This window comes from Phyllobates terribilis, unplaced genomic scaffold, assembly GCF_046119375.1.
Source record: "Phyllobates terribilis strain yellow unplaced genomic scaffold, ASM4611937v1 Scaffold_1__5_contigs__length_1240528914, whole genome shotgun sequence".
NCBI classification, from domain to species: Eukaryota; Metazoa; Chordata; class Amphibia; order Anura; family Dendrobatidae; genus Phyllobates; species Phyllobates terribilis.
This window is the reverse complement of record NW_027362761.1, coordinates 1,074,251,999-1,074,269,650: the sequence shown is the minus strand read 5'-3', so window position 1 is coordinate 1,074,269,650 and position 17,652 is coordinate 1,074,251,999. Positions and strand designations below refer to the sequence as shown.

Below are 17,652 nucleotides of genomic sequence, written 5' to 3'. Positions count from 1 at the left end.
GAGGGGGTATCATGCATACCAGGGTGAGGGGGTATCATGCATACCAGAATAGGGATGAGGGGTGCCATGCATACTAGGATGAGGGATTGGGTGCCATCCATACCGGGATAGGGGATGAGGGGTGCCATGCATACCGGGATAGGGGATGAGGGGTGCCATGCATACCGAGATAGGGGATGAGGGGCGCCATATACACATATACATACATACACACACATATACACACTGCTCAAAAAAATAAAGGGAACACTCAAATAACACATCCTAGATCTGAATGAATGAAATATTCTCTTTGAATACTTTGTTCTGTACAAAGTTGAATGTGCTGACAACAAAATCACACAAAAATCATCAATGGAAATCAAATTTATTAACCAATGGAGGCCTGGATTTGGAGTCACCCTCAAAATTAAAGAGGAAAAACACTACAGACTGATCCAACTTTGATGTAATGTCCTTAAAACAAGTCAAAAGGAGGCTCAGTATTGTGTGTGGCCTCCACGTGCCTGTATGACCTCCCTACAACGCCTGGGCATGCTCCTGATGAGGTTGCGGAAGGTCTCCTGTGGGATCTCCTCCCAGACCTGGACTAAAACATCCGCCAACTCCTGGACAGTCTGTGGTGCAATGGGACGATGGTGAATGGAACGAGACATGATGTCCCAGATGTGCTCAATCGGATTCAGGTCTGGGGAACAGGCGGTTCAGTCCATAGCTTCAATGCCTTCATCTTGCAGGAACTGCTGACACACTCCAGCCACATGAGGTCTGGCATTGTCCTGCATAAGGAGGAACCCAGGGCCAACTGCACCAGCATATGGTCTCACAAGGGGTCTGAGGATCTCATCTCGGTACATAATGGCAGTCAGGCTACCTCTGGCACATAGAGGGCTGGGCGGCCCTCCAAAGAAATGTCACCCCACACCATTACTGACCCAAAGCCAAACCAGTCATGCTGAAGGATGTTGCAGGCAGCAGATCGCTCTCCACAGCGTCTCCAGACTCTGTCACGTCTGTCACATGTGCTCAGTGTGAACCTGCTTTCATCTGTGAAGAGCACAGGGCGCCAGTGGCGACTTTGCCATACCTGGTGTTCTGTGGCAAATTCCAAGCGTCCTGCACGGTGTTGGGTTGTGAGCACAACCCCCATCTGTGGATGTCAGGCCCTCATACCACCCTCATGGAGTCGGTTTCTAACAGTTTGTGCAGACACATGCACATTTGTGGCCAGCTGGAGGTCATTTTGCAGGGCTCTGGCAGTGCTCCTCCTGTTGCTCCTTGCACAAAGGCGGAGGTAGCGGTCCTGCTGCTGCGTTGTTGCCCTCCTACGGCCCCCTCCACATCTCCTGGTGTACTGGCCTGTCTCCTGGTAGCGCCTCCAGCCTCTGGACACTACGCTGACAGACACCGCAAACCTTCTTGCCACAGCTCGCATTGATGTGCCATCCTGGATGAGCTGCACTACCTGAGCAACTTCTGTGGGTTGTAGAGTCTGTCTCATGCTACCACGAGTGTGAAAGCACAACCAACTTTCAAAAGTGACCAAAACATCAGCCAGAAAGCATTGGTACTGAGATGTGGTCTGTGGTCCCCACCTGCAGAACCACTCCTTTATTGAGGGTGTCTTGATAATTGTCAATAATTTCCATCTATTATCTATTCCATTTGCACAACAGCATGTGAAATTGATTGTTCGGGTATGTGCACACGATGCAGAAATGCTCAGGATTTTTTCCTGAGCGTTTCTGCATCTCTCTGGCAGGAAAAAACGCATGCGGATTGTACATGCGGTTTCCTGCCAGGGACATGCGGAAATGAAGCGGTCTTCACTTTCATTTCCACATGCGGGTTGACAAGCGCTTCCCAAGCGATTTTAGCATCACTTGGAAAGTGCTTGTCAACTTCACACTATATAAATCCATGCAACCGGCATGGATTTATATAGTGTGTGATGTCAAAAAATAAAAAATAAATCTATACTTTACCCTCTGATGGCCCCCGGTGTCCTGCTTCATCGGTCCCGGCTGCCGGCAGTGAAGACTGTAGGACCTTCCGACGTCAGCGTCACGTGACCCGTCACATGACTCTGACGTCAGCGAAGGTCCTTCATTCAACCGCGAAGTGCGCGGGAAGCCGGCAGGACGCAGCGCGTGCCGTCAGAAGGTGAGAATATACATATTTTTTATTTTATTCTTTTTTTTTTAATGGTACCTGGGTCTGGATGAGAGTCCTCTCATCCACACCCGGGTACCATCCGCACATTAGACCGCATGAAAAGCGCATCAACATATACAGTGATGCGGATTCCATGCGGTCTAATGCAAGTCAATGGCGGCAAAAGAGCAGCGTTTCCGCAAAATTAATTGACATGCTGCGGATTTTTGACCGCAGCGTTTACGCTGCGGAAAAATCCGCATCATGGGCACAGCACGTGCGGATTTCCATTGGGGAACATTGCTGCCCTTCTACCATGCGTTTTTCATGCGTTTCCGCGGCGTTTACGCAACTGCAAAAACGCCGCGGAAACGCATGAAAAACGCATCGTGTGAACTCAGCCTTAAGCAGTGTTGCTTCTTAAGTGGACAGTTTGATTTCACAGAAGTTTGATTTACTTGTAGTTATATTCTGTTGTTTAAGTGTTCCCTTTATTTTTTTGAGCAGTGTGTATATATACACACACACACACACACACATACACACACACGTACCGTATTTTTCGGACTATAAGACGCACTTTTTTTCCTCCAAAATTCTGGAGGAAAGCGGGGGGGTGAGTCTTATATTCTGAATACTATATACATGGCTGAGCGTGGTGGTGGGTGTGGGGGAGCAGCAGCTGGGGGGGGGGGGGGATCAGCGGGGTACAGGAGGCAGCAGCCCGCTATTAATGCTCATGAATATTCCCTACAACCCATTCCCATGGGTTGTAGTGAATATCCATGATCTTTAATAGAAGGCACACTTACAGCAGAGCGGCAGCAGGAGCCGCGCTGCGGTACAGTGTGCGTGCTATTTAACAGACTGAATGGTCACAGAGTCCCGGCGTGGGGAGCAGTGACTATTCCAGCACAGAGTCTCACACTGTTTGAGGGCGCATGGCAGGGACGCCATGCGCGGCTCACACAGTGAAAGTGTCGGCAGCAGAGCAGGACAGCGCTGGAGGTGAGTATGACTGTTTATTTATTTTTTTTTTGTGGGCAGCGTAATGGGGGCTCAAGGGGTGCCATGCAGCCCAGGATGGGGGTTCAAGGGGTGCCATGCATACCAGGATGGGGGCTCAAGGGGTGCCATGCATACCAGGATGGGGGCTCAAGGGGTGCCATGTATACCAGGATGGGGGCTCAAGGGGTGCCATGCATACCAGGATGGGGGCTCAAGGGGTGCCATGCATACCAGGATGGGGGCTCAAGGGGTGCCATGCATACCAGGATGGGGGCTCAAGGGGTGCCATGCATACCAGGAAGGGGGATCAAGGTGTCCCATGCATACCAGGAAGGGGGATCAAGGGGTGCCATGCATACCAGGATGGGGGACCAAGAGGTGCCATGCATACAAGGATGGGGGATCAAGGGGTGCCATGCATACAAGGATAGGCACGAGGGCCAGGTATACCAGGATGGGATGGGGGCACTGTATACTAGGATGGAGGATACTACCAGAATTGGGGGACATTACCCCAATAACAGTGTCAGCAGCAGACCACCTCCCCCATAACAGGGCATCATGACCACATTTTTTGCTCAAATTTTTTTTTCCTATTTTCCTCCTCTAAAACCTAGGTGCGTCTTATGGTCCGGTGCGACATATAGTCTGAAAAATACGGTATATACACACACACACACACATATATACATATATATATATATATACATACACATATATATATATATATATATATATATATATATATATATATATATATATATATATATATATATATATATATATATATATATATATATATATATATATATATATATATATATATATATATATATATATATATATATATACACACACACACATACATAAATGCGATACATTGAAGGGCACAGTGGCTTGCTTATTACAGTCATGTTCACTTTCACATAATCCAAAGTTCCTCAATTTATGTTTTTTTTCCGTTTCAGGCAGTTGTGGTTTTTTATTTAACGTTGTTAATGTGTCTGTGTGCAAATGAAGAAAAAAAAAATCACTGACAGAACATTCAGGATAACTTCTGAAAATATGCATGGAACAAGATGAAAGACAAATAATTGATCCCTGTTAATTACCCCACCACACAAAGAAGACCTTGGGCAGAATGCAGTCACATATGAAGGTACAGCCTGCAGCCTATTCTAGTTCTTTCAAGGCCAGAACAGCAGCACAGGCACAATGGCATTAATGGGAGAAATGACACTATGAAAAACCAACTAGAAAATAGTGATTACCATAAGGGTAGGTTCACACTAACGTATAAAAAGCTTCATCCAGAAAAGTGGGTTGATTTTTTTCCCTCACTTGTCCGTGTGCAGTCCGTATACTCTGTTCAAACAATTGTCCATTGCTTTATTCACACAATGTCACTTCCGATCATTCTCATGGAAGACTCCACATTCTAGCAGCACATCTCTATGATAGAGTCGAACAAAATTATTGCTGATCACTCGCTGACTATGTTGTGGGAATGATCGAGCAATCATCGACAAATGTAAAAGGGAATCTGTCAGCAGGATTTCACCCCCTAGACATTTTATATGTGTGTACAGTAGCTCTTTCAGGACAAGTCCAGCAATGCCATCATATGGCCAGACCAATTGGCCATTATTGAGAAATCAGGGTTTGAATTGATATGCAAAGGAAACTGAAGGGCTATGGTAGATCTGAAGCCTCCGTCACTCCAGCTCTATTCCTCGCCCAGCGCCGTCTCCTCCGGCCTCTATTGTGTGTAACCGCAGGCAAAAGAACTGTCTGTTTACAATAAGCAGATTTCATATGATATGGTTATTAGACAGCAATATCAATAAATGTAATAATGCGGAAATCACAGCAATTAAGGGCTCATTTTCATCAGCGTGCTGGATCGGATTTTCACAGTTTTTTTTTTGTTGTTTTTACTGTCAGTGATTTTCTCACATTCAAAAAAAAAAATGTAAAAAACAGACAGCATGGCTGGTGTCCGAGTGCGATTTTCATGGACCCAACGACTTAGGATGAAAAACTGACAAATCTCCACAGGGTTTTTTTTTTGTATGTTTTCTTTTTTTTTTTTTTTTTTTTTAAACAAACACACACCCACAACATGGACATGTGAACAGCACTAGGATAAAACCTCTATATGAAAATAGGGGACGTCGTCTGAACAGAGACCCAACACACCGGCAGACTCATCCATGAAATGAATGTACCCCCTGAGACGTCTATCTGGTTGCAGCCTCTGCCGATTCCTCAGGGACATCAGCTGTCTGACTACCTGCAACAAGCAGGACCGCTCCCCGTCTCATATACACATAATACACAGACATGGATGCATGGAAATACAGTCTTCCTAATGAGCATCCAGTGTCATAGATACAATTGTGGTGTAATGCAGCTCAAGCCATTGTTCCCTGTTATCAGCCGTTCCATGACCATTAGTAGCACACAAAACACCTGTGTCCATGAGCACGTCATGTCCCAAATCTCCTAAAGGGGAGTATATAGAGACGAGGGTGCCCGCAAGGTCAGGATTAAAAGGGTCAGTGGCCTCAGGAGCCTAAGTGCCATACTTACTGGCATCACCCAGCAGTTAACAGAACCACACTCCTATCCACCCAGGATTGTGTAGGGGCTTGTCCCCCCAATAAAAAGAATACCCGTTTTGTAGAGATTAAATGTGCAGTCATGAGAAATCTAGTGTAGAAGACATATGCAAATCAGGTTGTAAGTGCAATGGGGGCGTGTCGCTGCCTTGAAAGAAGCAGTACAAGGGCATAGACACGCCCTTGTGCACTTCCAGCCTACTATGCACACGTCTTTCATGTTATATTTCTCATGACGGACATTTGATTTCTACAAAAAAGGTCCTTTTAATTAGGAAAAAAAGCGCCTATACAGCCATAATCACTACTTCCATATGTAAAACCTTGCCGACATGGTCGCTTTAAGAACTTGAGCCAACAAGACACCATAGACGTCTAATGTGTCTCAGAATATCCTTATAAGTTCAAGCACACCGGCTTCTGTTATTAGACCTGCCATGGATTTAGATCTTGGGATGTAAATGAGAAGACGACCATATACTGACTTAATACATTACCATTAAAAGCTATTCTAACCAGGAGCAGCTGATGTCAGACATCCAGACACAACAGACACGAGCGCAAACACAAAACATTTATGACAAGAATAACAGATATTCGGTAGGAGGGTCACAGAGACTTTCTGGTTGGTAGAAACATAAACATGTCATAATTGTATAATACCACATTTCTGTCAATGGATGACTGGACATGCAGAGACTGGAAATCCTGAGCTCGTTCCCTGCAGAGGCCCCAAAGAGGAGTCCAACCTGGATCCCTGCTATTCACCATGGAGAAACTGGGCCTCATTCAGACAGACGCTTTTTCTTTTACTTACATGATTTCATCAGCGTTTGGTCGGTTTATCAGATTCAGGGAGCATGCATACATCCGTATGAATGAGTGAGCGCTGCCTGATTATTATTATTTTTTTACCAGACCCACTGAGCACGTCCTATTATCCTCAACATTGGATCAGAATAGGACAAGCTCCGAGCCTCACGGATCTCATTCCCAGACCAATCATTAGGGGCTCACACTCATCTGTGTTTATAAAACCGGTCTGATGCTGTTCCTGAAAAATCAGACTAGTGTCATGCGAGTACAATGCGATTTTTCTTACCTAGCATCCGTATGACATGCGTATACAATGCGTTTTTAACATCAGCTTTTACATACAGCAATTCTCTATGTAATTTCAAGCAAGTTTATACAGATATATTAGATAGATGATAGAAATAAATATGTCAGTGAGATATATCATCATTGCATGCATGTGTAGCTTATGGTCCATGTATTTTGCTAATAATTAAAGAATTAAAAGGGAAAAATGGAATGGGGTCCCCCATATTATTCTTAAGCAGACGAGGGAAAGCTGACAGCTGGGGACTGATGTTTACAGTCTGGGAAGGAGGTAATAAACATGGAGCTTCCCAGGCTATTAATATCAGCTCACAGCAGTCTACTTAGCCTTTACTGGTTATTAACAAAGGATGACACTGCAAACAAAAGGTGTGGGGTCCCCCCTATTTTTAACAACCAGTAAAGGCTATGCTGACAGCTGCGGGCGGATATTAATAGCCTAGGAAGGGGCCATGGATATTGTACTCCTCCCAGACTAAGAACATCAGCCTTCAGCCGCCCCAGAAATGGCGCATCCATCAGCTATGCCAATTCTGTCGCTTAGCCTCCACTCTTCCCAATTGCCCTGGTGTGGTGGCAAGTGGGGTAATAGTTGTGGGGTTGATATCAACTGTTTTATGGCCACTGACATCAAGGCCGGGGCTTAGTAATGGAAAGGAGTCTATAAGACACCCCCATTACTACCCCCAAAGTCAAATGTAATAAAGACACAGACAACGTCCTTAAAATTTAAATAAACACTCGCACTCTCTTTTACCCATTTAGTAATGTAAAATTAAAAATAAGGTACAGTATACCTGACCTGTCCGCCGATAATCCATTTATCCCACAAAGAAAAGCTCAACTCAGCTACAGTACAGACCAAAAGTTTGGACACACCTTCTCATTTAAAGATTTTTCTGTATTTTCATGACTATGAAAATTGTACATTCACACTGAAGGCATCAAAACTATGAATTAACACATGTGGAATTATATACTTAACAAAAAAGTGTGAAACAACTGAAAATAGGTCTTATATTCTAGGTTCTTCAAAGTAGCCACCTTTTGCTTTGATGACTGCTTTGCACACTCTTGGCATTCTCTTGATGAGCTTCAAGAGGTAGTCACCGGAAATGGTTTTCACTTCACAGGTGTGCCCTGTCAGGTTTAATAAGTGTGATTTCTTGCCTTAAAAATGGGGTTGGGACCATCAGTTGTGTTGTGCAGAAGTCAGGTGGATACACAGCTGATAGTCCTACTGAATAGACTGTTAGAATTTGTATTATGGCAAGAAAAAAGCAGCTAAGTAAAGAAAAACGAGTGGCCATCATTACTTTAAGAAATGAAGGTCAGTCAGTCCGAAAAATTTGGCAAACTTTGAATGTGTCCCCAAGTGCAGTTGCAAAAACCATCAAGCGCTACAAAGAAACTGGCTCACATGAGGACCGCCCCAGGAAAGGAAGACCAAGAGTCACCTCTGCTTCTGAGGATAAGTTTATCCGAGTCACCAGCCTCAGAAATCACAGGTTAACAGCAGCTCAGATTAGAGACCAGGTCAATGCCACACAGAGTTCTAGCAGCAGACACAGCTCTACAACAACTGTTAAGAGGAGACTTTGTGCAGCAGGCCTTCATGGTAAAATAGCTGCTAGGAAACCACTGCTAAGGACAGGCAACAAGCAGAAGAGACTTGTTTGGGCTAAAGAACACAAGGAATGGACATTAGACCAGTGGAAATCTGCGCTTTGGTCTGATGAGTCCAAATTTGAGATCTTTGGTTCCAACCACCATGTCTTTGTGCGACGCAGAAAAGATGAACGGATGGACTCTACATGCCTGGTTCCCACCGTGAAGCATGGAGGAGGAGGTGTGATGGTGTGGGGGTGCTTTGCTGGTGACACTGTTGGGGATTTATTCAAAATTTGAAGGCATTCTGAACCAGCATGGCTACAACAGCATCTTGCAGCTGCATGTTATTCCATCCGGTTTGCGTTTAGTTGGACCATCATTTATTTTTCAACAAGATAATGACCCCAAACACACCTCCAGGCTGTGTAAGGGCTATTTGACCAAGAAGGAGAGTGATGGGGTGCTACGCCAGATGACCTGGCCTCCACAGTCACCAGACCTGAACCCAATCGAGATGGTTTGGAGTGAGCTGGACCGCAGAGTGAAGGCAAAAGGGCCAACAAGTGCTAAGCATCTCTGGGAACTGCTTCAAGATTGTTGGAAGACCATTTCCGGTGACTACCTCTTGAAGCTCATCAAGAGAATGCCAAGAGTGTGCAAAGCAGTCATCAAAGCAAAAGGTGGCTACTTTGAAGAACCTAGAATATAAGACATATTTTCAGTTGTTTCACACTTTTTTGTTAAGTATATAATTCCACATGTGTTAATTCATAGTTTTGATGCCTTCAGTGTGAATGTACAATTTTCATAGTCATGAAAATACAGAAAAATCTTTAAATGAGAAGGTGTGTCCAAACTTTTGGTCTGTACTGTACATCTGCATACATAGCTGAGCACTGGCATGATGTGACCATGCCACTGCTCACCTATGCATCCCAGATGTAGCAGAGTTGGGCTTTTCTTTGTGGGACAAATGGATTATCAGTGGACAGGTGAGGAATACTGTGGTTTATTATTTTTAATTTTACATTAATAAATGGGTAAAAGAAGGTGGGGAGTGTTTATTTAAAATAAAGGACTTTACTCTGTCTTTATTACATTTGACTATGGGGGTGTCTTATAGACGCCTCTGCATTACTAACCCCTGGGCTTGACATCAGCCCCCAGCTGTCGGCTTTCCCTCAGCTGGTTAAGAAAATTAAGGTGGACCCCAAGCCATTTTGTTCTTAAATTTATTTAATTATTAGCTAATTACATGCACAGTTAGCTACACGCACACATACACACACTGCACTAATTACATATCTGTACTCTATTCTGACGGGTCACGTTGCAATTTTACTGTACTCAGCAGATGAAATGTCGGGTTTCCTATGAGATGGGTGTGTAAAAGTCGCACGGCACACGCATGGTCCGTTTGCCATGCAATTTTTTTCTCTCGCCCATTGACTTTCATTGGCGAGTCTCGTCAGATATACTCGGCCACTCGCAGCTGAGAAAAATTAAAAAAAAATTGCAGATGAACACAGAATGATTGACTAACATTAGTCAAGAGTGCAATTTTTTATCAGATTGCACTCGTCCGTTTTAAACGCAGATGAGCATGAGCCTTAAAAGTGTGAATGGATCTGTAACACTATACAAGGCTATGGGTCCGAGTGCTGCCCAAAAAATAACTAAAAAAAAATCGGACACCGCTCAGACATTTCACAACCTAGCATCCTTTCCATTAGTGTTTAAGCAGTTATTTTCTAGTAAAAAAAAAAAAAAATTTGCAAAGCTTCTATCATAGCATTGTTGTAAAACAGACAGCACACGTTCTGTATACTGATGCCACCATGTGCTGTCAGTGATTTTCACAGACACAGACTTGTATGGGTAATTTTTTTCCATGAATCCGATCAAAAACAGACAGGTCTCTGAGATTGTCTCCGCAAAACAGCGAATAGCTCCATAGAATACAATGGGTACATGGTCTACCCGTGAAAAACATAGGCAGAACATGTGCATTAAAGATAGATGTCTGAATGAGGCCAGAGTGAGCACGACCACTAAAATTATATTGAAAATATATATTATAAAAAAAAAAAAAACATTTTTACACAGCATTACATTTTCACCCTAAATTGCTCCTTTGCAAACTGATGGTAAGAGATTATGTACACGTTAAATAATCACTGATGGTAAAACCTGATACATCGATGATTTCCATCAGGGATCTGGAGGGTTGTATTAGATCTCACCCATAGGCAGACAGGCATGCCAGGCCATTCAAGTCTATGGGAGAGTCGGCATCTGCCATGTGTTTGGAATCGCACGCCCATACAACTGCAGCCGGCAATTTTAGACGCGACAAAGACAAGTTAAAGGCGTTTACCAGTCTCATAAAACTCCTGTCCCTGGGATGCAGTTATGCTTCCCATACCTGGGTCAAGAAAGGAGTCTCTGCTGTTCCTGTTGTCTGTTATTGTCTGCAGCGCTGAGGTCACATCAACAACGCTGCAGTTAATCAGTGTGCTCATTGTGCACACCGGAGTCAGTGACGGAGAGGCAGCGACGGACCTGGGGAGAGTGAGTAAGGCTTAAACCACAACTGAGGGAAAGAGATTTTCCCCAACACCAAAAAGACGTTTAAATAAAGCAAGAGAACTCCTTTATCCTTGGCATTCCAATACTTCACCATACATAATTACTTGTACTTTTCCAGGAAACATATTCCCATTTCAAGAAGAATATGGCGCTGGGCTGCAATAAAACATTAAATAAGCCAGCTCTCAATAATCAATTCACATTGTGATCCAAAAATATATCTGCAATGTGCACAATCAGTAATTATGAGATAATCTTGTTTCTTTCCTACTGTGAGAGGCAGAGCAAGGAAGGAGTAAGAATGTATGAATTGTACTTTTTTTTCTGCATTTCTAATTTTACATCAAAGAGTCAAAAATGTCTTTGAACGGCAGTGAAATGCGCCCGGTTATAGATGCAAATCAGAAACTTGATTGGAATGCGGTAAATAATGAGCAGAGAAAGCGCAAGTCAATCATAAGATCCAGAGAAGAATGACACTACCTGGGGCGCCCCATCTGTTTGAGAACTAGAAGTTCCAGCTGTCTATGGATGCCTATACATCAGGCAAAACAGCAGGAGGTGTACTAAAGGGGATAAGAAAGCTCCCGTATGCATGTTTGGTAAAAAAAAATATCTCCATCAAACTTTTTTTTCTTAAGGTTATACTTAGGAGAAGTTTTTTGACCACAGAGAAAAAAAAGACATCAGCAACAAAATATTTGAAGCATTTTGACGACCATAAAAATGCCAATGTTTGAAACCAGCCAACTCGTTTCCTGGGAATAGGTAGTTTGGAAGAGAAGCCCCCAGATAAAAGAAGCCATATATACCCCATAATCTGTTCCAATGCCTTGATTGTCTCCACCAGACCAAAGAGGATTACCACCCCTAACCTGACTGGGAAGACCACTGATTGGAGTCACGGTGACTGGAGGTCAAAACGTCATCACTTCCCATCCGCTGGATACAGTTTGAGCGGCAAGGATAAAGCGGAGGGCATATTCAGGAGATGCGTATGGCTTCTTTTATTTGGGTGGCTTCTCTTTGGTAACGTTTAGATAAAGAGTGGGAATTTTTTTTTTTTTTTTTTTTTTTTTTTTTTTTTTTTTTTTACACACACACAGGAATTAAATTGCCCAGTTTTTGGTGTAGTTTTATAAACCAAGCCAAAACATGGCTCCATCAGGAGAAAAATAAGTTCTTATTTCTATTCTTCCATTTGGACTCACTCTGACTTTGGCTTAAAAAAACTGAAGCAAAACCTGCATTTCTGAATCAATTAAGAAAATATGGATAACCTTGTCTTTGTTCAGTGTCCGAATTTTTCAGACACTCAATTTAAGTAAAGATACAAGAATAGGCAGCCTTATTTTCAGCACACACGTCCTGGGGATATGTTCAAAAAGGGCTTTTTGTGAGCTGTAACGCCTCACTACTGTCATGGTGATATCGATAGAGACTGGAATGAGCTTTCGTAACTGTGCAATGCATTTAGCAACTGCGGACACTAAATTGTAACAGAAAAATTAGGCACCCAAGAGCAAACTTCTAGAAGCACCAAGTACACAATGCTCCCAATGCAAAACCTGAAACAGGGCCCCAGTAACCCTGTCCTACTGGTATCTTATGTGGTAGAAGGTCACTTGGGCCCCCTGAGGCTCCAGGCCTGGGTGCAACTCCTTCATCTACATTCCCAATAACTACACCCCTGTCATGAAACCTCAACCCATAAGAGACATAACTTTAGTATATATAATTTTGTAAATATGGTTACAAGCTTTCTGATCGCCAAACTTTTAATGATAAAAGGCAGACTTGAGCTGTTGGCAGGATATCTAGAGGTAGATGTTGGCTTGGTAAGATCTTGGGCTTACTACGTACTTTTCAGAAATCCCCATCCTCCAGGTGAGAGTGTACCTGTTTTATGGTGGATGTGTTGTGCAGTTGTAAGACCACCCGACACCTTCAAACTAATATTGGTGGGATTGACCAACAGTCCAACGATGTCGATTCTCTCCCAACAGGTGACGTCAGGGAAGAGATGAATCTAAAATGTCAGATTTCCAAGAGCCGATTCTTTTTTTCTCCGGGAAATAAGGAATCTGGCAAGGGACTATCTCATAAAGGACACATGAGCGCTCAGCCTAGCCGAGTGTTCCTGGGTAAGGGGGACTCAGGAAAGGCAACTATTGTTCGGCAGACAATTAAGGGGGTACTTTAAAAAGTTTTTCAGTGTTTTAAAGCTAGTGGATCATTAGGATAAGCCATCACCATTAAATTAGTAGGGATCTAACCATCGGCACCCCCTTAAAAGCAGAAAGTAAAAATTAAAATTGCTTCAAACAGTTGTTGGGGAACGATGGGTATGACGATCAGACCCACACTAATCAAAGATTAATTTTTAAAAGCGCTGCATAACCTCTTTAACTATTTAATAACTTGACAGAAGTCTAACTTTCTAGCAGGAACAACTCATAAAATTCCCTCAGACCTACAATTTTAGCTTCCGTGTACAGAACTATGAAGTGTAGGCAGGTTAATAGCTGGAAGCAATAATGCAGTGTACAGTAGGACCCTTTTAACAAACGTGATGAGAACACACCGCATCCCTGCCAGTAACAATACTGTAGTAAGAGGACATCATTAAAGTGTCATAGCCACAATAAATCAAACAGATTCCAGATCTGAAGGTTTCTTCATAGGGGTAGTCGACTCTATGGCTATATTCTACATATACAACACTAGGGAGGAGATTAGAACATGACGGAGTCAGATGAAGCACTTGACATGTCTAGACTGTGGTCTCCATCCAGGCTTCAGTGCAATTAAGAGCACTAATATAGTCTAGACCGCCGCTCTGCGCTCAAGTGCTTGCTTTCTTCTCCGACATCTGGCACATGATAATAAGGTGTGCTGCTCTATGCCAAACTCTACCTGTCTGCTCGATTGATGGAACTGCTGGATAAAAATATCTGAGCAGGGTATATTTAAGTAAAAAAAAAGTAGATGCTATCGGGAGTCTGGCAGTGAATCATGAAACTAGTCTACCGCCTCAGCGTCTAAACTTCTAGAGTACGTTCACACGTTGTGTAAGTGCAGTGGACTTTCCGTCTGGGTCGGAGGTTGGAATATCCACAGCACATTACCGTAGCAGCAACTTGGGTAACATTTTAAGAAATAAAGATCTGTGCAAATATCTTGTTGAAAATTGAGGCAAATATGCAACAAAAATGGAAAACAAGCAGATGTTGATGCGAAATCCAAAAGGATTTTCTCTGACCCAATTCAGTGTCAAAACTAACTATATAGGGGACATAGCCATGATAAAACTAGACCCTTCAATGGTCTACTCTGTTATTGCCGAAAATCTTTCCGGGTTCAAATATGATGAGGGGCTCAGTGCACCCTTGGCGTGGCCGAGTAGTTCAGTGGACCTGCCTACCTACTTGTAAGACATGTATCCATCTCTGTCCCAGTTTCTTGATTAACAGAGTTGACTCTTGTAAAGTTCATACACACGTGGTCAAAATTGTCCAGGCCTATTTCATGAGTTTAATTTTTTTTTTTTTAAATTCTGTGGAAGCAGGGTTGACTTTCATTTGTTCATTTTCATAGATTTTTAATTTATTATTACTTTTGTCAGATTCAAGTAATTTCTGTGACCATTGTGGGTTTTTCTTTCATTAAACGAGGGGTACCAACAATTTTGACCACGTGTGTATGTCAACAAGTAAGTAAAGCGGTAACTGAACCCTCTTGGCCATGCCAAGGATACACAGAGTACATCATTACATATCTGTATAACAAACTATTTTGAGGAAACAGATTAGAACATTAAAGGGTCAGTTTTTATTAGGGCGGTATTAAGGGTCTGCTTAGTTTGGACTTATTACTTACTTATTTTTGCTGGTAGACAGACACTCTTTAAAGGGAATCTGTCCCCCCTGGGACTTATCTGACCTCAAATATGGGCATACAGGTGATAGAAATGTGAATCCATACTTATCTCTACGCCTCATATTAGAGGTCTGGTTGTTGTGAAATTGCTTTTTATTCAGACACTGCTACTAAGAGGAGCTACTGCTAAAACAAGCAAGTTTGTGATTTATTGGAAATTAAAAATCCTTTCCGTTTCCAAGATCTTAATTTTGTTTTATTATTGCTCATCGCCTACACATGTGGTCCATCAAGAGTTAACCCAACATGTGCAGTGCTTACAAGCCCTTTCCAATAGAGCTTGTAAGCACTGCCCTAAGGTTGGCTAGCATCGCTGTATTGCATAGTTATCTCCAGATTTGGCCAACTTCAGTGACACTAGACATCCGATGTTGATTCATACAGCAGCATTGGTAGCACACACTTCAGGCCAGTAATTGACGATGTTGCAGGTCCAAACTGTCAGTCAACCAGGCGCAGCCAACCCCCAGCAATCAGGAAGCCTCGAGGCTGGGGAACAGCGCACTCCTGAACAGGACGAGAATAACTCTTTAAAGGATATGGACACCTTCAGTGGCATTTCATTCATCCAAAGGCATATATTTTTGGCAGAAAATTATTTTTGCAATCGGGCTTTATTAAAAATACTGCAACATCTCAGCAATGACCACAAAGATCAACCCAACTATTATGTAGTCATAAATCAGCTGGGAGGGGCACAAAAGGAAGAGAAGAGTTAAAAACTCATCACTGATGGATTCTGAATTAATTCTCTAATTTGTATGGTCTCTACAAGCGGGCAGGTGCTCACAGGGTAGTAATGCTTAAGACATGCCCCTAGAGAATCCCATGAGCCACATCCCCTCTGTAAAAATCATAAAAATAAGCATTAAATAAGTACCATGAAAAACAAAAACCACAACACTCAGAGGAGCAATAACTGGTCACTTGATACAGTGATAGGTCCAAACTTAGGCTATGTTCACACGTTGCGTTTTTGCTTCATTTATTTTCATGCAAATTTTAAGCTGCGTTTTACAGAGAACTAGAAAAAGCTATAAGAATTCAGAAATCTCATGCACACACACCGTTTTTTTTTCTGACTGATTTGGAAAACTGCTGCGTTTTCACAAATACAGCATGTCACTTCTTTCACTCAGAAAGCAATGAGTAAGTGCAAAAACACAGTAAAAAATACAGATATCAGGTTTTGCTGCGTTTTTGATGCAAAAACCTTAGGAAGTTGTATCTTTTTTTTTTATTATTTTTTTTTTGGGTTCACTAAAATTCATCAGCAAGCACAAGAGACAATAAAAAGGCAGCAAATACGCAGCAAAACCTGCTTTTTGCAAGCAGATTCTTTACTGCCAAGGGAGCAGGTTATGCCTGCAGAAAAAAAAAAAAACACAGCAAAAACGCAATATGTGGCTGCCTCCACAGAAGACCAATATGCAGTGGAAAATCTGCATCACAAATTGAGGGTTTTGTTGCAAACTTTGCTGTGGATTTTACAGCAAATTTCAGAAAGTTTAATCCACAGAGAAAATCCTTAATATAAATTAACTTGCTGGCGATAGAAAATCTACATGGCAGCTTAAATTACGCTGCTGATTTCTTATGCATCTTGTAAATGAGATTTAGTGGAATATAATAAGGCTACTTACTACGCTGCAGATTTTTCACATGCAATTTTTTGGGTAGAAAATCTGAATCCAATTTTAACCTTTAAAACAAAAAAAAAAAAAATTACTACATAGAAGCTTTCTGACAGTGGTCAAACGTTATCGGAATCACTTTGAATTTTAAGTTCATAAAATTGTGTAATTAAGTAACGCTGTATAGATACATAAAATTTCAAAGGTCTAAAAAGCAGAAGTGTGAGTGACGGACATGAAAAACACTATATTGTGTCAAGAATTTTAAAGGGATTGTCTGCCAAGTTATCACTTCTCTACTGGATAGGTGACAGCTTACTGTTCGGTGGGGGTGCGACACCTGGCATCCACATAGATTGGCAGAACTTCTATCCTTGACGGGAAACTTTTATCCCAGTTACAAGATGGTGTCGCAGGTTAGATCCCCTCGCCATTCATTTCCTATGGAGGCACCGGAAAAAGACAAACTGCACTCGGCAGCCCCATGGAAAATTCATGGAGCATCAGTCGCGCAAGCGCACTGTCATTCCATTCATACTGGGAATAATAGTTTCTCGTTCAGCTGATCGGTGTAGGTCTTAGCAGTCGGACCCCACTGATCAACAAATCATCACCTAGCCTAAGGGTAGAATATAACTTGTTCTCCTCGGGCAACTCCTTTAAGGTGATATTCGCCACTGTAGATCTCCCATGGCGGAAAAACTGTAGCGGCATTTACCAATGAGGATTATCATTGTGAAGAAGGAGTGGGGGAGCCGCACATTTTACCTTTTGTATTGCAACAGGGTGAAATTAGCACCTATATCAACAGCATAAATTAACGTGCTACCGATATCAAAGCGGTAGGTACTTCCAGTCAATATATGCTGCGGGTAAAATTTTACACCATGTGTATGAGACTTCTTAACCCTCAACTGGTGAAGTGGGGTTTTTGTCACGCAACTGGTGATGTGGGGTTTCCTATACCCCAGTGT

At 42.6% G+C, this 17,652-nt stretch overlaps 1 protein-coding gene across 3 annotated transcripts in view; it reads right to left on the bottom strand.

Annotated features, from left to right (window-relative positions):
- Positions 1 to 17,652, bottom strand: part of FRYL (FRY like transcription coactivator) — a 298,660-nt gene that overhangs the window by 255,772 nt on the left and 25,236 nt on the right. Inside the window, exon 2 of one of the 3 annotated variants that reach the window (XM_073645520.1) lies at positions 16,688 to 16,746. The exons of the other annotated variants lie outside the window; for them this stretch is intronic. The gene's annotated coding sequence lies outside the window, so the exon portion shown is untranslated. The remainder of the gene's footprint in view (positions 1 to 16,687; positions 16,747 to 17,652) is intronic. 3 annotated transcript variants of the gene reach the window in all.